Here is a 17,934-nt window from a genome sequence, read left to right on the forward strand (position 1 = left end):
CAAAACACTGGGCATGAAATGTAGCTCTCACTTGACAGCCCAGTTTTCCATGTAAGATCAGTATTGTGGGGGCATCCAGATGATGTCATTTGAATCAAAGAGGTCTTGCTTTCCATTTTTAAAAAGTTTATAGGGAGAAAAGACATCAGGGTCTTTACTTCATAATATTAATTTACTGGCTAAATATCACTCTGAATTTATGATGTGGACACTAACTTCATACATTTATCAGCATTTTCCAAAATACTGTTTTATTGTTTAAAGGAAAAACTATTGGTATTCAAATGAAGGAATCACATTTAAAAACCTGTATATAAGAAACAGCCTCCAAAAACATTCAAGCAGCAGTCAGAGGAAGGGGAATTTCAACAGCTCAGTTTTCTTCAAAATATTATGTGACAGAATACAATCCAATTCACAGGCTACAACAATTCATACTATTCTTCAATGTTTTCTTGAGATGCAATAGTTCACTGTTGCAGTGTTTTCAAATGGTACTTCCTGGTTAAAAAGGCCACTGGTAGATTCATCTGATTGTAAAAAAAAATGTTCCTTCACTGCTGGAAAAATCCGCTTGCACCCAAGAAAAGCCTCTGCTGTGGCTCTCACAACTCATCCTTCCCCAAGTCGTCAAGGTCCACATCGCTGAGGTCAATGTCATCCTCCAGGGGGAGCTCCCCATCCCTGCCATGCCAGGGCTCTTTAATCTAAATGGTAGGGAAGGTCCTGCCTCCTACAGGTGTTGTAGAGCCACGCCCAAAGGAGAGCTCCCTGAGAAACTCATTAATGCCTTGCTCACGGACAGAGCCTTTTTAGCAGAGCAAACTTCATCTTGCGGGCATTGATGGCAGCCATTGCAAGGTTTCCAAACCCTCCTATCCCCACGGCATTCTCAAGTTCATTCTGGGCTCCAGCTTCTGTCCACAGCCACCCCTGCATTTTCTTTTTGTATTTGTCTGCCAACTTCAGAAGAACTTGCAAATAAGAATTTCTGCCTGCAGCTGCAGAATAAAGGATGTGGGACAGCACAGCCACCACACAGAGCTGATGCTCCTCACACGTCCTCTTGGCAATGTCCTCGTTGATTATCTCAAGCAGCTCAGGAGGTGAGGCATTATCAGAAGACAAATCAAGGGCCCAGGAAACTACAGCGGATCTTGTCCACCCACCATCATAATCCACAGGAGGCTCGCCCTTCTGAAATAACTTGATTGCAGGAAATCCCCTAATCCCGTGCTGGATGGCTAGAACCTGATTGACTGCAGCGTCCACAACTGCTAGTTTCACTTTTCCTCTTGTTTGCATTTTCCACCTCTGTCGCTGCAGCAGCCCATTCTGGCCCTAGGTTTTTTACAGTGTCTGCACCAAGGAGCATAAAATTCTCCTTGGCAAAGTTGTCATCCGTCAGCTCAATTACAACCTTCTTACTTGAACTATCACTTCTACCTTGTTTTCTAGAACTATATCCCCCACTCCTTCTCCCAAAGCAATCCTTCACGAGCTGGTACACAGCATTGAGCACAGCATCTAAGTGGCTTTACCAGTTCTGCCACCCTGATAATCCTCAGGTCTGTTTTTGTTAGATCCAAAAAATCTTGATGGTCGGATATCCCTGAACACCATACTGACCTCCTGGGGATTGATGTTTATCTGCATCAACTGCACTGACTTTTACAACATCTTTTAAGCAGTTGCTGCTTTCTTTCATGCTGGTGTTAAACGTTGGCAGTGACCACACCATGGAGCACAGAATTTAACAAGCCACAAACTATCACTTTGAATAACTTCTTGGTTGAAATTTGATGGAGTTAATTCGAGTACATCATCCGTAGAGAAATATAGACCATTCAGTGCTAGAAAGAAGGTACAGCCCGCCAGACTGAGCCCCAAATGAGTGTAAGAAAATGATCTAAGTGATTCATTTTCAGAAATGACTGATCTGAGGGTGTTTTATTGAGATGGTAATTAGTTGTTAGCTCCTTTTGTTTTCTTCATTCCCTGGTGTTTCTCCCTTCACAGGGCTTTAGCAGGCCTTTTTCGCAGGCTTGTCCTGAGCCCCCAGACAAAGGAATTCCTTGCAAGGGAGTATTAAATTTCAGGCATCCTTTGGGAAGATTGTGCACCCCATAGTTCTCAGCCAATGAGGAAGTGGGGGGAGGGACTTGCTTACTAGTGAATAAATCGCTTGCTGCAGCCCTTTTCCATGTGCCTGTCTCATTCACAGACACCCGGACTTGCAAAGCTGTAATTAAAGTCTCTCTTCCCTGTGCCTTGTGTCCCCGTGTCCATCCTTTGGCATTGGATGGGTGAGGGCATTTCTCACAATGAGCCATGCCAAGCACCAGGCCCATACAGTCCTGGCCACTGCCACCTTAGCTCAGTCATGTGCTGCACCCCCCATGCCCACATCCCACCCTCAGCCGCTCAGGCAGCTACAATTACCTTTAAGAGGCTATTAAAATACTCGTCCTGTTACCAACTGCATATTGTGAGACCAGATTTTTTCTCCAGATACTTCAACCAAAATAATGTATCTCAACAGATTGAATGAAGAAGCAGATAAGAGAATCCAGATGCCATCTATAAAACCAGATGTCCAAGATATTTGCAAAAATATAAAACAATGCCACTCTTCCTCATAATTTTGTTTGTTTGGAATATGTAGTAATTGTCACAAAAAGTGTTATTTGTGTTGACATGTAATAGTTTATTGTTGCTGTTTTTAAAGGAATTAAATATTTTAAATTTCTTAGTTTCAATTTCTAATATGGTAAATATAAACAAATAGAACCCACATAAACAAAGTTCTTTGGGTCTTACATAATTTTTAAGAACATAAAGGGGTCTTGCGATCAAAAAGTTTTAGGACTGCTGCCCTCTCTGTGCTAAAAGGTGGGAAATACACCCCACAAAGATTTAGGTGGCTGCCATATTGGGGAAGGCTTAGGGGTCTCAAGGTCTGGGGCATGCTGGGACATTGCCTCTAGGGTAAATAACAAGTTTTCACACCTCTTATGCCCCACCACTAAGAACAATGCACAGCACATGGTAGTCCTCTTTGAGTTTTGGAGCATATGCCATCCTTGGGAATTCTGTCTAACCCATTTATCATGTGACTTGAAGGGCTGCCAGGTTCTGAGGGGAGCCCAGAGCAAGAGAAAGCTCTGTAGCAGGTCCAGGCAGTGGTACAAGTGGCTGTGCCATCCTGGCCATCAGACCCACAGGTTTAGTCATGCCAGTGATATCCAGATGGATAAGGATTGTGAAGATTAATTCTAGGTGTCAACTTGGTTGGATGAAGGAATGCTGAGAAACCTGGTAAAGCTATCTTTTCAAGTGTGTCCATGAGGGTGTTTCCAGCAGAGATTAGTGTGAGAGTCTGAGTGGCCTGCATGGGAAAGACCCACCCTCAATGTGGGTGGGAACCATCCAATCCGCTGAGGGTCTGGAGAGAACAAAAGTCAGAGGAAAAAGGTGAAGCTCTCTCTCTATCCGCTGGAGCTGGGACACACTCTTCTTTCCTGTCCTTGGACATCAGAGCTTTTGGGTTCCAGGACTTACACACCAAGGACACCCTCAGCTTCCCTGATTTTGAGGCCTTCAGACGTGGACCAAGCCAGTGTGCCAGCATCCAGTTTATAGATGGCCTATTGTGGGACTTTTCTTCACAATCACGTGAGTTAATTCCCCTAATAAATCCCTCTCATATAGTTATAACAAATCCTATTGATTCTGTCTCTCTGGAGAACGCCGACTAATACAAGGATGCTGTGTGGAGTCTCTGGAAAGCTCCAATGGTAGACAGTTTGTAGCACAAACCTCTAGAGTGCTGGACCAAAGCCATGACTCCTGCAGCAGAGAGCCGCTTGTCATTTGAAAATCATCTCTTGGGGTGCTTCTGAGTCCTGAGAGAGACTTGTACCTGATGATGGTCACAAATGACTAGGTGCCCTGAGGACCCCATTACGAGCTGGGTATTATCATACACACCAGATTATCAGATCTAGGGAGAGGGGCAGCAGCAATCCATTGCACAATAGCTTCAGGCCCAAACAGAAACAGCAAGCACAAGTAAGTGACACGACACCTCCCTCTGTTACATCCACATTCCTCTTTTACCTCAAACTCATGGCCTCAAGGAAGCTCCCCTTGATGGAGGAAGAAAACCTCAGGCATGATTCACAAAAGGGGCAGCACAATAGGTTATTAATAACCAGAAACAGACAGAAGGTGCACTACAACCTCATCCAGAGGTGGCTCTAAAGGACAACGATGAAGGGAGATCCTGGCGGGGGGCAGAGATGGGAGAGTACCGTTGGTCACCCACTGTATATGGAAGGACAAGTGGCTTGGGATATGAATATACACGGACTCTTGAGCAGGCGCCCAGAAGAAGCAAGACTGGAAAGTCGGCAACAAGGACACCTGGTGCCTGTGGATGGGTCTGCAGGAGTGGGCACATGGCATGCAGTTCTTCATGTCTTTAGTGCCCAGCAGAGAAGCTCTACCACAAGGAAGCCTCCAGCAATCAAGTGGACAGGATGCCTTTTCCTGTGGATATTAGCTGGCTTCCCTCCATGGGCCACACTGGTGCTGGTGCAATGGGTGGCAGGGATGAAGGCTACACATGGGCAGACAGTTGAGAAGTCTGAGATCAAGCACACGTTGCCCATAGTGTGACCAACTCAATGGTGCATCCTTTCATGGACACTTCTTCTTTTTCTATTTCATGCCTCCTTGATCTTCACTTCTGTTCCCTGGGGTCACATTCCCAAATAACCTATCTGCAAGCAAGCCCTTGTCTCAGGCTCTATTGGAGGGGGAGCCCAGGCTAGGGTACTACCCTATTTAATATGGTAACCCCTTCCCAGCACTCCTAACCCCCTATTCAGCTCTATTTCTTTTCTCCATATAATTTACTTATTTATTATGTCTATCATTTATTACGTGACTCTCCCACTAAAATGTAAGCTCTATAAGAACAGGAATTTGTCTGTTTTGGCCCATGCTGTGTGCCCAGCACCTAGACCACAAGAAAAAGTTGTGCTGAATAAGTGATTAAGTGATTAGAGCGTATGTACATTTAGGTGCTGAATATTTGGATCATGGTAGAAAACTCCAGGCCTCAGGAAAGACAGGGATTGGCTGTGGCTGTTTGGGGATTGTGGTAAAGGTAGGAGTTTCAGGACTCTGAGGAGTGGACTTGGCTTGGGCTGGAGGCAGGGCTGGTCCAAAGGTTAGCACCTCATAGAACCAGAGCCTTTCCTGGCAGATGCTTAGATAAGGCCTATGCTTACATAATGACACCCCACCCCCAAGCAACAAAAGGGCTGAATTGCCTGTGGTTAAGAACTCGGGGTCTTGGGTTGAATAGAACTGACTTCAGAGCCTAGCTCTATAATTTTTTAGCTGTGGGATCTTCAACAAGCTACCTCTCTAACTTCAGTTTCCTTATCTACAAGGATGTGCTAAGGGTAGCAATTATTTAGTTAGGGTGTTGTGAGAATTAAGGGGGGAAATTCCATGTAAATTGTTTGGCACAGTAGGAGGTGCTCACTAAGTGTCAGCCTGCATTAAACTTTCCCTGTGCCACATGGTGGGGTGGGAGGTACACAGTTCTAGGTCCTCCCTTCTTCTGGTTAGAGAGTTGGGCTTCCCTCAATAATGTTGCCTATTCCATTTTGCTGGGCCAAGGTCAGGAGAGAGATACAGTCCAGATGCAAAATGCCTGGATCTCCCCAGGATGGAGAACCAATAGGTGTCCCTTGCAAATTGAGTTCAAAAGGTCCTGACTCCAAGAGTGAGAAATAAAAATGAGCTCATGGATTTGGGCATCCTGCTGGGTGTATCTCCCAGCTACCTGATCAAAGCTTCGTGTCCATGAAACATGGGCTACTTGGAGTGAGAAACATTCACATCGTGTTGCCCTGTCTGTCTTTACTCTGTGCCCCCTGCCAGGAGCTCCCTTTCTACCACCGAGCACCCATGTCTAGCTGCTGAAACCTGCCCATCCTTCTGTTTGTTCTGTTCTTACTATTCCATTTCTTTCTTTGCCTTTCCTGCCTCCTCTTGGCTTTATAAAAGGCTTTTCTCCCCTCATGCCATTTTATTGCTCTACGAGGTTAGCATGCACATTTAACCTAGAGTCAAAAGGTAGTCAGTATTTTTCCCTCCAGTAAAATTACAGAGCTTTCGAACTCTGATCACTCCTTACCAATTCATTGATGTTTTCTCATTCTTTAGCTTGATCTACTTTACTTTTCTAACCTCAGAAATTAAACATTATTATAATTATGTTATACAATCAATACCTATTTAATTTGCCTCTGTGTTTACATATTTCTTTGCACACTATTTCTACTTGAATCTTAGATTTTCTTTCTTTTCTTTTTTTTTTGGCTTGCCGATAAGATTGAATCTTAGATTTTCTTTCTGGGATTGTTTTCCTTGTTTTTGAAGAACATCCTTTAGAATTCCCTTAGGTGAGGGTCTGTTAGTTGTAAATGCTCTCAATATTTATCTGAAAAGGTATCTTTTCAACCTCATTCTTGAAAGATATTCAAGGTTGATGGTTATTCTCTTAGCACCTTGAGATGTCATCCCACTGTCTTCTGGCTTCAGTTGTTGATACTGAAAAGTTCGCTGTCGGTCTACTTCATAATTATCTTTTCTCCAGTGATTAGCAGTTTTGCTACTGTAAGTGCTTGGCATAGATTTCTTATTCTAAAATCATGCTTGGGTTGGGGGAGCTTCCAGGATCTGAGGATTGTGTCTTTCATCAGTTCTGGAAATTTTCCATGTCCTTCTGGAACTCTAATTAGACATATTCAAGTCCTTGTTCCATCCTCTATGTCTTTAAAACTCTTTCATATTTTCCATCTCTTGGTCCCTCTGTACTGCATTCTGGGAAAGTTCTTCAGATCAATTTTTCAGCTCACTAATTCTCTCTTCAACTATGTTAATCTGCTGTTTAATCTGTCCATTGGAATTCTAGTTTCAAAGATTACGTTTTTCATTAAAACAAGTACTACTTGATTTTTTTGTCACATCTTCCTGGTCATTTTTAATAATCTTTCGGTTCTTATCTATACCTTCAATCACCTTTTATTTCTTTAAGCATATGAAACATCTAATATTACATAATGCATAAATTCAATATCTAAAGTTTTTGACTATCTGAGTCTATTGTTTACTGCTTTGTGACACTCTCACTGAAAGTGCTTTGTGTCTTGTGTTTTATGGGGTTTTTTTGTTTTTTTTTTTTTTGCATGTGAGCTCATGTTTCTTGGAAATCTTTGTACGAAAATTCTTTGAAACCTGAGTTTAAGAAGAGTTACTCCAGAGAGGATTTTTGCCATTTGTTTCTGTCAAATGTCTAGAGAACTACTGTCTACTTTAGGTTCTTTTGTTGTTGTTTGTGTTTGTTTGTTGTCATGTGGTTGTTGTTGCCACACAGGTGCTGTGAATTCCACCTGCAGACCTATTTGCAGGCTGACTCGTGCTTAGGAGCATTCAGGGTTGACATTCCTCTGTCTTCCACTGAGTCAATGCTGAACCAGGCAAGTTCTATGCCAGCTCCCATTAAGTTTTACTCTCTGAGTTCACCCATGGTGGGCGGTGTTTTTCAGTACTCTTTGCTTCAGATGGGGGTTTCTGATTTTGATTTTCACTTTGCTCAGGTCCTAGGTTTTGTCCAGGCCCCTTAAACTGCAGTTCTTGGCCATGTGGGATCAGCAGAGCCCTCATGTTTTAACCTCTGCTTTTGCTTAGTGATCTCTTTGGATTTGTGCTTTGTTGTCATTTTGGATCTCTGATGATTTCCCTTCATTTCCTGCCACCTCAGCTATGCATTTTTAAAGGTGATTTAAAATATGTATACATACATACATACATATATATATATATATATATTTTTTTTTTTTTGGTATTTTGCATCAGGAGAATTTCTCAGCATGTGCCATCTACTATATTGTTAGAAATGGAAGTCTAGCCATCCTTCCTGCCCCATTTCAAACATGTTTCTCTCAGGACCAGGAGACCTCCCGTTGCATTAATTTGGTCACTCGTGTTTATGAACTACATGCTCCTTGAGGGCAGGAGTGTGGTCTCCTTTCTTTCCCTTCCACTGAGTCCATTCCAGAGTTCCTCACACAGAAGTCTCTTTAAATGAATGGAATTGAACACAAGAGCTGGAGGCAACCATGTGCCACCCTGTGCTGCCAGCACCCGTCCACAAGAGGGCAGCCGCAGCTGGTACCACAGCTGGCTCCCCCCTGCAGGGCTGGGCAGGGTCCCACTATGGGAGGGGCCTGGCTCCCTGAGGCTCCATCATCGCCACACCAATGCCTCCTCAGGACTGGGACCTAATGGAGGAGGAATTGTCCACATTCCACAGGCAGGGAAATGAAGACAAGTGAGGATGAAGGAAGTGGGAGGCCAGGAGAGCTGAACCTGAGATGGTATCTTGTGGGGCAGGGCCAGGATGGAACCAGACCCCTTCTGGACTCAATCACTTCAAGGGTTCTGCTTGGACAGCCAAATTAATCTACTCCTTCATTCACTCAACATACATTTATTCAGCACCTACTGCATGCCCCAAAGGGAGTACAGTGGTGAATTAAACCCACTTGATCCCTGTCTCCATCCTATAGGGTCAGTCCAACTGGACATCTCAGTATTTCCCAACCAACCCTGGGCTTCCTTCCTCCAGCTCTTTGCTCCTGCTGTTCCTTCTGGTCCAGAGGCCCCCCACACACACACACACCATCTCTGTATATTGAAATCCAACTCCCATACCTGACTCCCACAGAAGAATGCCCAGCCCAGTACCCAGAGGTGGGGGGAAGTGGACCTGTCTGTGCCATCTCAGGGGGCAGCTCACACCTGGGCCTTGACTCCCTTCTTTATAGGATGTGTGGGACAACCATCTCTCAGACTCTCCCCAATTTATGTGTCTCTGAGGGGAGACTTAGGCTCTCATTTCTCAAAAGTGCATCAAGACCACACCCTCCTTCAGTCCAGCCACCATTGCACCCAAGGATAAGGCAGACTTTGGGGCTGAATCCCATGAGATCCAGATTCGGTGCAATGGAACAGACGTTCACTCTTCCACTCATTCATTCTTCCAACATGTATTGATTGAACATCTACTACATGTGAGTTCTCCCTTCTGGCCACCAAAAATGAGGCATGGCACCTCCACTTCCCTTGTCCTTAGAAGACCCTTGAGGAAGGGTGCCCATGTGTGCATGTCTGACTCTGTCGCTCTCGGGGTTCAGCCAGGCTTGGTGGGCTCCCAGCAGAGGCAGCTGGGGCTCTCCCACCAGCCCCAGATACACCAGCCTGGCTTCCTGGAGACCAAAACCACAAGCTGAACGTAGAGGTGTGAGAGATACTTGCAGACTGGGTTTGATCGCATGCGTGTAAGAGAGAGCAGCAGAGAGAAAGACGCGAACAGGAACAGCAAAGGGCAGAGCGGGCGAGAGGGGCACACAGCGGCCCCAGGATGGCACCTCCCACGGCCAGACACGCATAGCAGAGATGGCACCAGACATGTGGCTGTTCTTCGTGATCGTCGGATTGCTGACGGCAGCTGTCTCAGGTAGTCCCCCCACCACCACCATCTCCTGCCACTCGTGCTGGAGGACCTGGGTCCTGCCCTTTGGGCCTCCTTTCTGGTTGTTTCCTTGTGGTCACCTTTCTGGAGTCTTTTAGCCAAGACTACACTTTGGAACCAGGGAGGCTTCAGCTGTGCCAACAGCAACTGGGCCTTGGAGAGGGCACGGGCTGTGCCTGGACAGTGCTCCACTCCTAAGAGGCCTCTTGGGCATGAGATCAGGCAGGCAGAGTGCTTGGTCATACCAACGTGTCCCCAGCATCTGAGCAAGGAGGTGCATCTCCCACCCATAGGCTCAGGAACCCCCCATTTCCTATTTCTTGCCAACACTCAGGAAGGAAGCGTTCACTTTCCTGTGAGGCAGGAGCACTGATGATCGTATTTTCAATGCCAAAGCTGAGGCTTGGGGTTCACCAGGCTTGTACCAGTCACGGGAGAGCAGTCCCAGATCAGCACTCAGGGAAGCCAAGGAAGGTGGCTTCAGCACAGCCGGTGGGGTAGTTTACAGCACCAATGAGCAGGGAAGCCCTTGAGGGCCAACCCTCTCCATCCTGAGGTGCCCCCAGGTGCCAAGACATCCTCTCTGCCTGCATTGGGGGATCAGGTGGCCGCTGGGCTGTGCTTACCATACTTGTTGGCCCCTGCTGAGCATGGGGTCTGAGCTGGCTGGAGCCAGGCAGGGGCCCAGAGACACAACAGATCCTGTCCTGTTGGGAGTTCACATTCGGGAGGTGGGGAGACAGGCGTGGAAACAGAAATCTGGGCCAGGAGAGTCTGGGTCCACCCCGCAGCAGCGGAGACAAGAGCTTTCGGTCTGGTGTAAGAGAGATCTCGGAAGGCCCCGTCAGGAGGGGGAATCAAGCTGGAGCATGTGGGGGGCTGCGGCGGCGGGGAGCTCTTCTTTCTGCCTCCATCTGCCCCCTGACCTCACGCTGGCTCGGGGAAAGCCATTTAGAGCTCTGGGAGGAGGAATTCGTGCCCCCTGTGCCCTGTGGGGTTGGGCCTCAGCTTTGCCTCTCCAGCCGCAGCAGAAATTTACAATGCAGCAGCTCCTGGAGCTGAGCTGCTTCTGCCCCAAGCTCAGACCAGCTGGTTGACCAGTTGTCTGAGAGTGGCTGTTCCCTTCCTATCTCCATTATTGTTATTTTTTCTGTTTTTCTCCATGAGGCTCAGGATCAAGTCAGGGTCCAAAAGGTCTGCAGGCCACCGCCAGCATGGCAGGCCACTGTCTGCCCTCCCCATCCAGGGCTTCAGACCAGCTCCTTCCACAGCCTCACAGCAGCTGTGAGGGACCGGGCTGAGCTAGACATGGGGCGGCTTCTGTGCTGGAGCCCACGGCAGGCTGGCCCGGCAGGCCTGGGGAACTGGCCTTCACTGGTGCCTGGAAGGGAGGTGGAACCCAGGGGCCTGGGCAGAGCTCAGGGAGGTCGAACCAAGGGGCCCCTAGAGCCCAGCTCCCCCCACTTCAGTCTTCATCTCAATGACTCCTGCCCGACCCACTCCATTCCCCGTCCCCTTGTTTACTTCATGTTTTTGAAACTGTGCTGATATTCAATTGACTCACTTTTTGCTACTCACACAAGTTTAGTTTTGAAAGGAAACTTTATGTGACTATTGTAAATGGAAAACTGATATCATTTGCCATAAATAAAAGGTAAAAGGAAGTATAAAAATAAATGGCGGCAAAAACCAATTTCTATTACATTCTAACAAAAAGTTAAAAAAATGGAAAGGCCCTTGAGCCCGATGCTGACGCCACCCTTTCTGTTAAAGGGGAGATAAGGGAGGTGGTAAAGACATCCTGGCTCCAAACTGTTATTGTCTTCTTGATTTTTTAAGACTATCTGAAAGCACTTTGAGCAGGGAGTAGTTTCCCCGCTATGCAACCGAATGGCATAAAATGCTGCTGTTTCAACTCTCTCAAGGATCACTGGTTGTGGATGTCCTACTGCTGAGAAATACAGGCTGGCAGGAAGGGCTTTCAGGGCAGAAGGAAGACTGCACGACCAGGCAGCCCCTTCCCCCTCCAGGGCTGATGTGAGGGGCTGATCCGCTGTCCCCCTGCCTGCCTGGGCTTTCCTTCCTCCCCACCCTGGCCCAGCAGGACCTTGCCCTGCAAGGGCAAGATTGACCCAGATCTGCACAGTCAGCGGAGGTGTGGGGGGTGGTTGTTGGGGAGAGGGAATTAGGGCCTCCAAGGAGAAAAATGACAGAGAAAAGGGAAAAATGGGAGCTGGAAGAATGTGGCCTGTGAGGGAGTTCCTGGGCCTTCACCCCAAGAGCCGTGTCCAAAGCCTGGGTGGGGCTGCCTGGCTCTGCCTGGGGGAACACAGGCCGGTGGAGTCTGACCGTCTGGCCCTGGAATACCCGGCCGCAGCCCACTGGTGCTCAGGCAAACCTCCCCTCGGCTGTTCCCCTCCCAGTCCCGGCACTAGGTCCTCTCTCCTGGGCCTCACCTGGCTATTTCTCTACCCTGGGTTCTGGGCTGGCCTCTGCCAGGCCTTGGTGTATGTTGTTGAAGGATCAGGGCTGACAGAGCCAGGCCCTCCAGTTCTTTGCTGGTGTCCCCAGAGGCCTGGGTTCAGGACCCTCCAATTCTGTGCCTCAGTTTCTTGATCAGCCAACTGGCGATGAAGGGGCAAAAGAGAGTGAACTAGAAGCTCTTGACTGGGAAGGATTGGATGGGATCAGTAGATCTGGGGTTTTGCCCTGGTCCTGCCTATAATTCACAGTATGGCTGTGCTCCTTGTCTTCCCTGGGCCTCAGTTTTCCCATCAGTGGAATGGGGGTGCTTTGGGCAGACTGTAAGGACTCATCCAGATCTGACACTATGATGCAGTAATGAGGGACCAGACCTTCCCGCCAGGGCGGTGTCGAGGTCCGTGACTCTAATTCTATCCGTGCTGTGGTTGGTGAGGTCCTCAAGGGCTGATTTTGTATGCTGAAAAGTCTGTTTGTGGCTAAACAATAATGATATTTTGTTTCTTTAATTAACAAGCTTAAATATCTGTTTTTCCTTCACTTGTAAGTTCAACATATAAAAACTTATTTATAAGCTTAGTAATTTTTAACAATGACTTTCAAGGAGCCTTTGAAGGATTAATTATTTGGGCAAGTCAAGTTAAACAGATTAAGCTTCCTTACATGATAAGTACCCTTACAAATGTGGCTAATTAAATTCCCTTATATCTGTGCTCTTCAATACAGTAGCCACTAGAAAGGTGCATTTAAAATATGGTAATCCGAATTGAGACTGATAAAGAATATACACCAGATTTTGAAGATAAGTTCTATAAAAGGATGTAAAATATCTCATTAATTAATTTTATGTGAATTATATGTTGGAATAATAATAGTTTAGATATGTTGGGTTAAATAAATGTTATTAGGATTAGGTTTACCTATTCCTTTTTAATTTTTAAAAATGTGGCTAGTGGAAATTTAAAATTACATATGTAGCTTGCCTTATATTTAGGATAGAACTGCCTTTGATAATTCAAAACTGCATTTACAAACATAATGAATTTGATTTTCTTATGGAATAAGAAATAAAACATTGCCAAGGATTTCAGAGAATGCTTTGAGATCTAAAAAACTGACATAAGAAAAGTGAATATTAAGTTCTCTTAGATATTCTAATAATGTTTACAAACATCGTCAAATTCTTTTAAATTTTCAGCTTAAAATTTAAACTAAAGTCAATTACTTGATCACTTTCATAAGAAACTCTAATGGCCAAATGTTCTTAAAAATCACAAATACAGGACTTTTTTACCCATACACGGAACTTGATCTAACATACAGTGAACATGAATATATAAATACTACTGGTTTCTGTTTATGTAATCATCTCTATTTTCTTAATTCTAATCTTCCTGGGGTTAAAAGCCACTTTCTAAGGAAAAAAAAATTGTACCATCGCGGGTGACTTGGGTTATCCCAAGCAGGTTGGAATTTTTCATCTCAGTGGACTGAATTGAGGTCGGCTTTTTTATTATTTTGCCAAATCATAAGATACGGTTGTCCTGTGCTGCGGACGGACGTGCTGCACCCTTTTTGATAGCCCGTGCCCTCTGATTGGGCTCGTCCCCTGACCCATGACCTTTGGATCCAAATTATACAAACCTAATCCCCAGCATCTGCCCCTCACCCAGGGGCCTCACCACTTGACTGGATTAAATTAAACACACGTGTTTAACTTTCTATTCTGATTTCTTTTCACGTTCTTCCTGCCTGGCAAGACTACATCTCCTAGGTATATAAATGGTGTCTGACAGGCTGCCACATATTTCTTCCAGCTTCGTGTGGCTCTCTGGCCAACATCAATGACTGATGGGGACAGTGAGCATGCATGCCTCCCCATAGTGGTGGTGTGCAGCTCCCAGGGTGGTGGGGCTGGCACGTTAGCCAAACGTAGATGATTACAGAGGGATCCAGAATGAGTGAGAAACACTACCCACCCCCTCCCTCATTCAGTCCACATTTATTGAGGCTTCTCTGTTATCGGCTGCACCAGCCGCAGTTCCTGATAGGAAAACTCAGGAATTAAATTGGGCCCCTGCTGGTGGATTCTGAGGCTAAGGAATGAGCCTTCTCCCTGAGGCAAAGAGGAATAAGCAGGTTGCCCTAAATGAGGCTTCAGGACAGAGGCTTGGAGGGCCTCCAAGGACCACCCGCAGGAAAAGACCACCCAGGTACTGGGCCACCGTCCCCCTGCCTGGACCACAGACACGAAACCACCAACTTTAACACCTCTGCCAGGTGCTCACGCCTGCACTGAGCAGACCCTGTGGGACTGGAGTCCCCGAGCCTCATCTCCCAGCCACAGTGTCCTCCAGGCCCTCCAGCTTGTCCTCAGCGCCAGCCCCCTCTGGCCCAGGTCCAGGCCTGGTGAGTTATCCTGAGTGAGCGGCACTTCCTGGGGCCCCTCATTCCAGTCCACCTTCCCAGTGTCTGCTACAGTGCCATCCACCTGACCATTTACTTAACTCTGTTCCTTAATTGATGCTTTAAAGTGAAAATATATTGATTTCTAGAAGAAACGTTGCTCTCTCAAAGGGAAAGCCATTATAAATCACCCTAAGGATTATAACAGTGAGAATAAAAATAATGGAGAAAAAACAATGTCATTGTATTCTCGCCAGATGCATTGCCATTTTCCCTTTGCTAAAAGGAAGGGTCTTAGGTATTAGAGAGGCATTAATGATTAGACCAGCCCCGCAAGAAGGGAATTAAAGGGGCATGACTTCCCCACCACACAAATGAATGGGGTATAACGTCACGTCGGTGACCACCTATAAATCATTTCGCAGACCTTTGGGTATGTGCCCCCCACTTTGAAAACACTGATCCAGAGAAAGGTCAAAGGGGGTGGGCAGCACACCCCCCTTACAGGGACATCCTGGACTTGAGGGCTCCATATCAGGTGGTCCCCAGGCATCCGGGCAGCCCTTGTATTTCTCTGGTGAGTCTTGATATTGGGCATGGCACCCAAACTCACATCCCCAGTTCAGCTCCAGGAAACGGTGCCCCTGCAGTGTGGGGGGAGAAGGCATCCTGAGGAGGGAGAGGTGGGGGTGGACTTTTGGAACTAGCTCTAGCCCTAACTTGCTGGGTAATCTCAGGCAAGTTCCTTCCTTCCTCGGGCCCTAGTTTCCTCTCTGGAAAAATGGGTAAATTGAATGCTCTGAACCCAGCCTAAAAATCCTTGTATTCTTCACACATTCCTCTAGACTTTATAGGTTGTGGAACAGGACAGCTGACTGCCTATGAGGAGCAGAGATCCAGCTGTCAGAAACTTAGCCCTGGGGCGGGCACAGTATAATAACCACAGCCGGCATCCTGCTGTGCAGAATCATGACCCTAGAGTCAGGCAGACTTGGGTTCCGAATTCCAGCTCTGCATGACCCCAGGGTTGTTTCTGTGCCTGCATGCTAGACGTAAAAACACCCGGCTCACCAAGGCGTAAAAGTCAATGTAGATTTTCTGAAAATGCCTGAACAAAATGCAGTGCTCAAAAATGTTAGTTTATAAATGTTACACAGCAAAGCCAAAGATAATCTCTTGTATATGTGAATACAGGATTTAGCGGTTCACATAGCACTGTTTGCACAGTGAGCTCCTGTACCCATGTGACAACCCCATTTTGTAGATGAGGAAACTGAGGTTTAGCGAGGCTAAGAGACTGGTCCAAAATCTGTGAATGCCAGGACTTGCGGTGAGGTCTCCCAGCTGGCAGCCCAGGGCTCTGTCTACCATGAAAGAGTGGCCTGGCTTGGTTCCAGGCTGGCTGCCCTCTGGGCTCCATCTGGGTATGAGATTTGTCCCCAGATGCCACCCCCTGGGCTCACAGCACCACTGAGTCCAGAGTCAGCCCCGAGTGACCTCTGAGGTCCTGGGGCCACCTGGAAGGCTTCTTAGTGACAAACAGGATCAGGTATGGCTGCTCCCTCACCATGGCCCGGCCCCATGTGGTTTGCCTGGCAGTTGCCACACACATCAGGGCCAGAAAGGAAGGTGAAGTTAATGAGGCACCATGAGCCAAGGAGAAGCTTGCCCGGCAGAAGGCTCCATGTTTTCACATGTATTTAGCACCTGGGTGCCAGGCTCTGTGCCGGTACTGAGATATGAGACATGAAGGTTTGCTCTTGAACCCTTGATCGTATTGTAAGGAAGGCAGTAAAACAGGCCAGGGTCAGCGTGGGATGGGTGTGACTACAGGTGCAATCCGTGATAACTATAACCACCACCCGCTGCAGGGGACTTATTCTACAAGCACCCGGTGTGCTTATCCTGTTCCACCCTGACAACATGGGGGCAATCACCCCCATTTTATGGGTGGGGAAACTGAGGCTCAGAAAGTTATGTATTTTGTCCCAGGCTGGTGGCTGATGCTGAATTTAGAGCCATGTCTGTAGGTCTCCAAAACCCATGTTCTCAACCACTCAGCTGCCCTGTCTTCTGAGCTGGGAGTCAGGGGAGGGACAGTGTCACAAGGGGCAGCTGCCCAGAAAGGGGGACATCGCTGTCTCAGAGGGGCGAACATGAGGACAAGAAGGTTTTTACATACAGGGAAGGATGTCAAAAGCACTCTAGGCGTAAAGATGAGAGCATGCAAAACCTGGTGGAATCGGGTAAAGTGTGTAGTTGCATCAATCATTCTGCCGACATCACTTCCTGGATTTGCTAATGTGTTCTGGTTACATCATTTTTCTCTGCTGGAGGAAGCTGGGCGAGGACAATGTGGGACTTCTCTGTGCATTTTTTTTTTTTAAGTTCGAAATCTCTGTGCTATTTTTGCAACTTCTCATGAGCCTATAATTTCAAAATAAAAAGTTAAGGCAAAAAATTATTTCAGGGAGAAGGATGCACTTGAGCAGAAGCCTGGAGGTGGACAGCCCATGAGGGGCTGGCTGTGGGAGCCGCTGACCTGCCAGCCCTGCTGGTCCCATGGGTCATGTTGGGTGGGTGGGACCACAATTCTCAAAGGAGCTGACCTCCAGGCTCTTTCCTTTCTCCTGACTCCTCTAGACTGGTGTGTCCTGAGGATTCAATGAACTACTGCTCATGAAAATACCAAACAGTGACTGACCTGTAAAAGGTGCACACTCAAACACAAACTTGCAAATGTTAGCTGGCCGTGTCACAGATAATGGCCTCAGTGCAGTGCTCTGTAAATACATGAACCTGCCTTCTTACCCCCATTTTACTGATTGAGTGATGGAGGCCCAGAGAAGTGAAGTTACTTTTCCTAGATTGCACAGCTAATAGATGCCAGATCTTCAGCTTGACCCTGTGACTCCAAATCCAGTGCTCTTCTCCAGCCCTGGAAATTGGGCAGGGTTTGGGCAGGGGACACCCACCCACCTCAATATTCATGCAGAAAAAGTCCCCCATTCTGTGGGGAGTTTTCACCTCATCCACCATCAGCTGGACTGTCACAGAACCATGTGAATTCTGAGCTCTGCCACTTCCAGGCCGAACGGCCACTCTGAGCCTCAGTTTCCTCAGCTATAAGGTAGGGTCAATAGCAACCCTCAGAGTTCAGGGCTGAGATGGGGCTCCATGAGATGTTGGCTGTGACAAACTTAGAGAAATACTAGGCTCCTTGGGATGCTAGGAGAGCCCCATAGCCACAGCTGTAGCTGGGGCCAGGGCCAGGGCAGGAGCTCATGGGGACAGCAGAGGGAAGCCCTGGCTTCTGCACACCATTTTGTAGGCTCCAGCTGCCTAAGAATAGCAGCTGAGAGAGGCCAGGAGTCAGAGGCAGGGCTGGTTGCCGAGGAGGAAGCTGTGGGACTGGGCCTCTGGCCCTCGGG

General features: G+C 47.2%; 1 pseudogene; it reads right to left on the reverse strand.

Moving 5' to 3' along the window:
* Window positions 1-605: 605 nt before the first annotated feature.
* Window positions 606-16,073, reverse strand: LOC134376672 (protein disulfide-isomerase A6-like; annotated as a pseudogene).
* Window positions 16,074-17,934: the final 1,861 nt, after the last annotated feature.

This window comes from Cynocephalus volans, chromosome 4 (assembly GCF_027409185.1).
Source record: "Cynocephalus volans isolate mCynVol1 chromosome 4, mCynVol1.pri, whole genome shotgun sequence".
Lineage (NCBI taxonomy): Eukaryota > Metazoa > Chordata > Mammalia > Dermoptera > Cynocephalidae > Cynocephalus > Cynocephalus volans.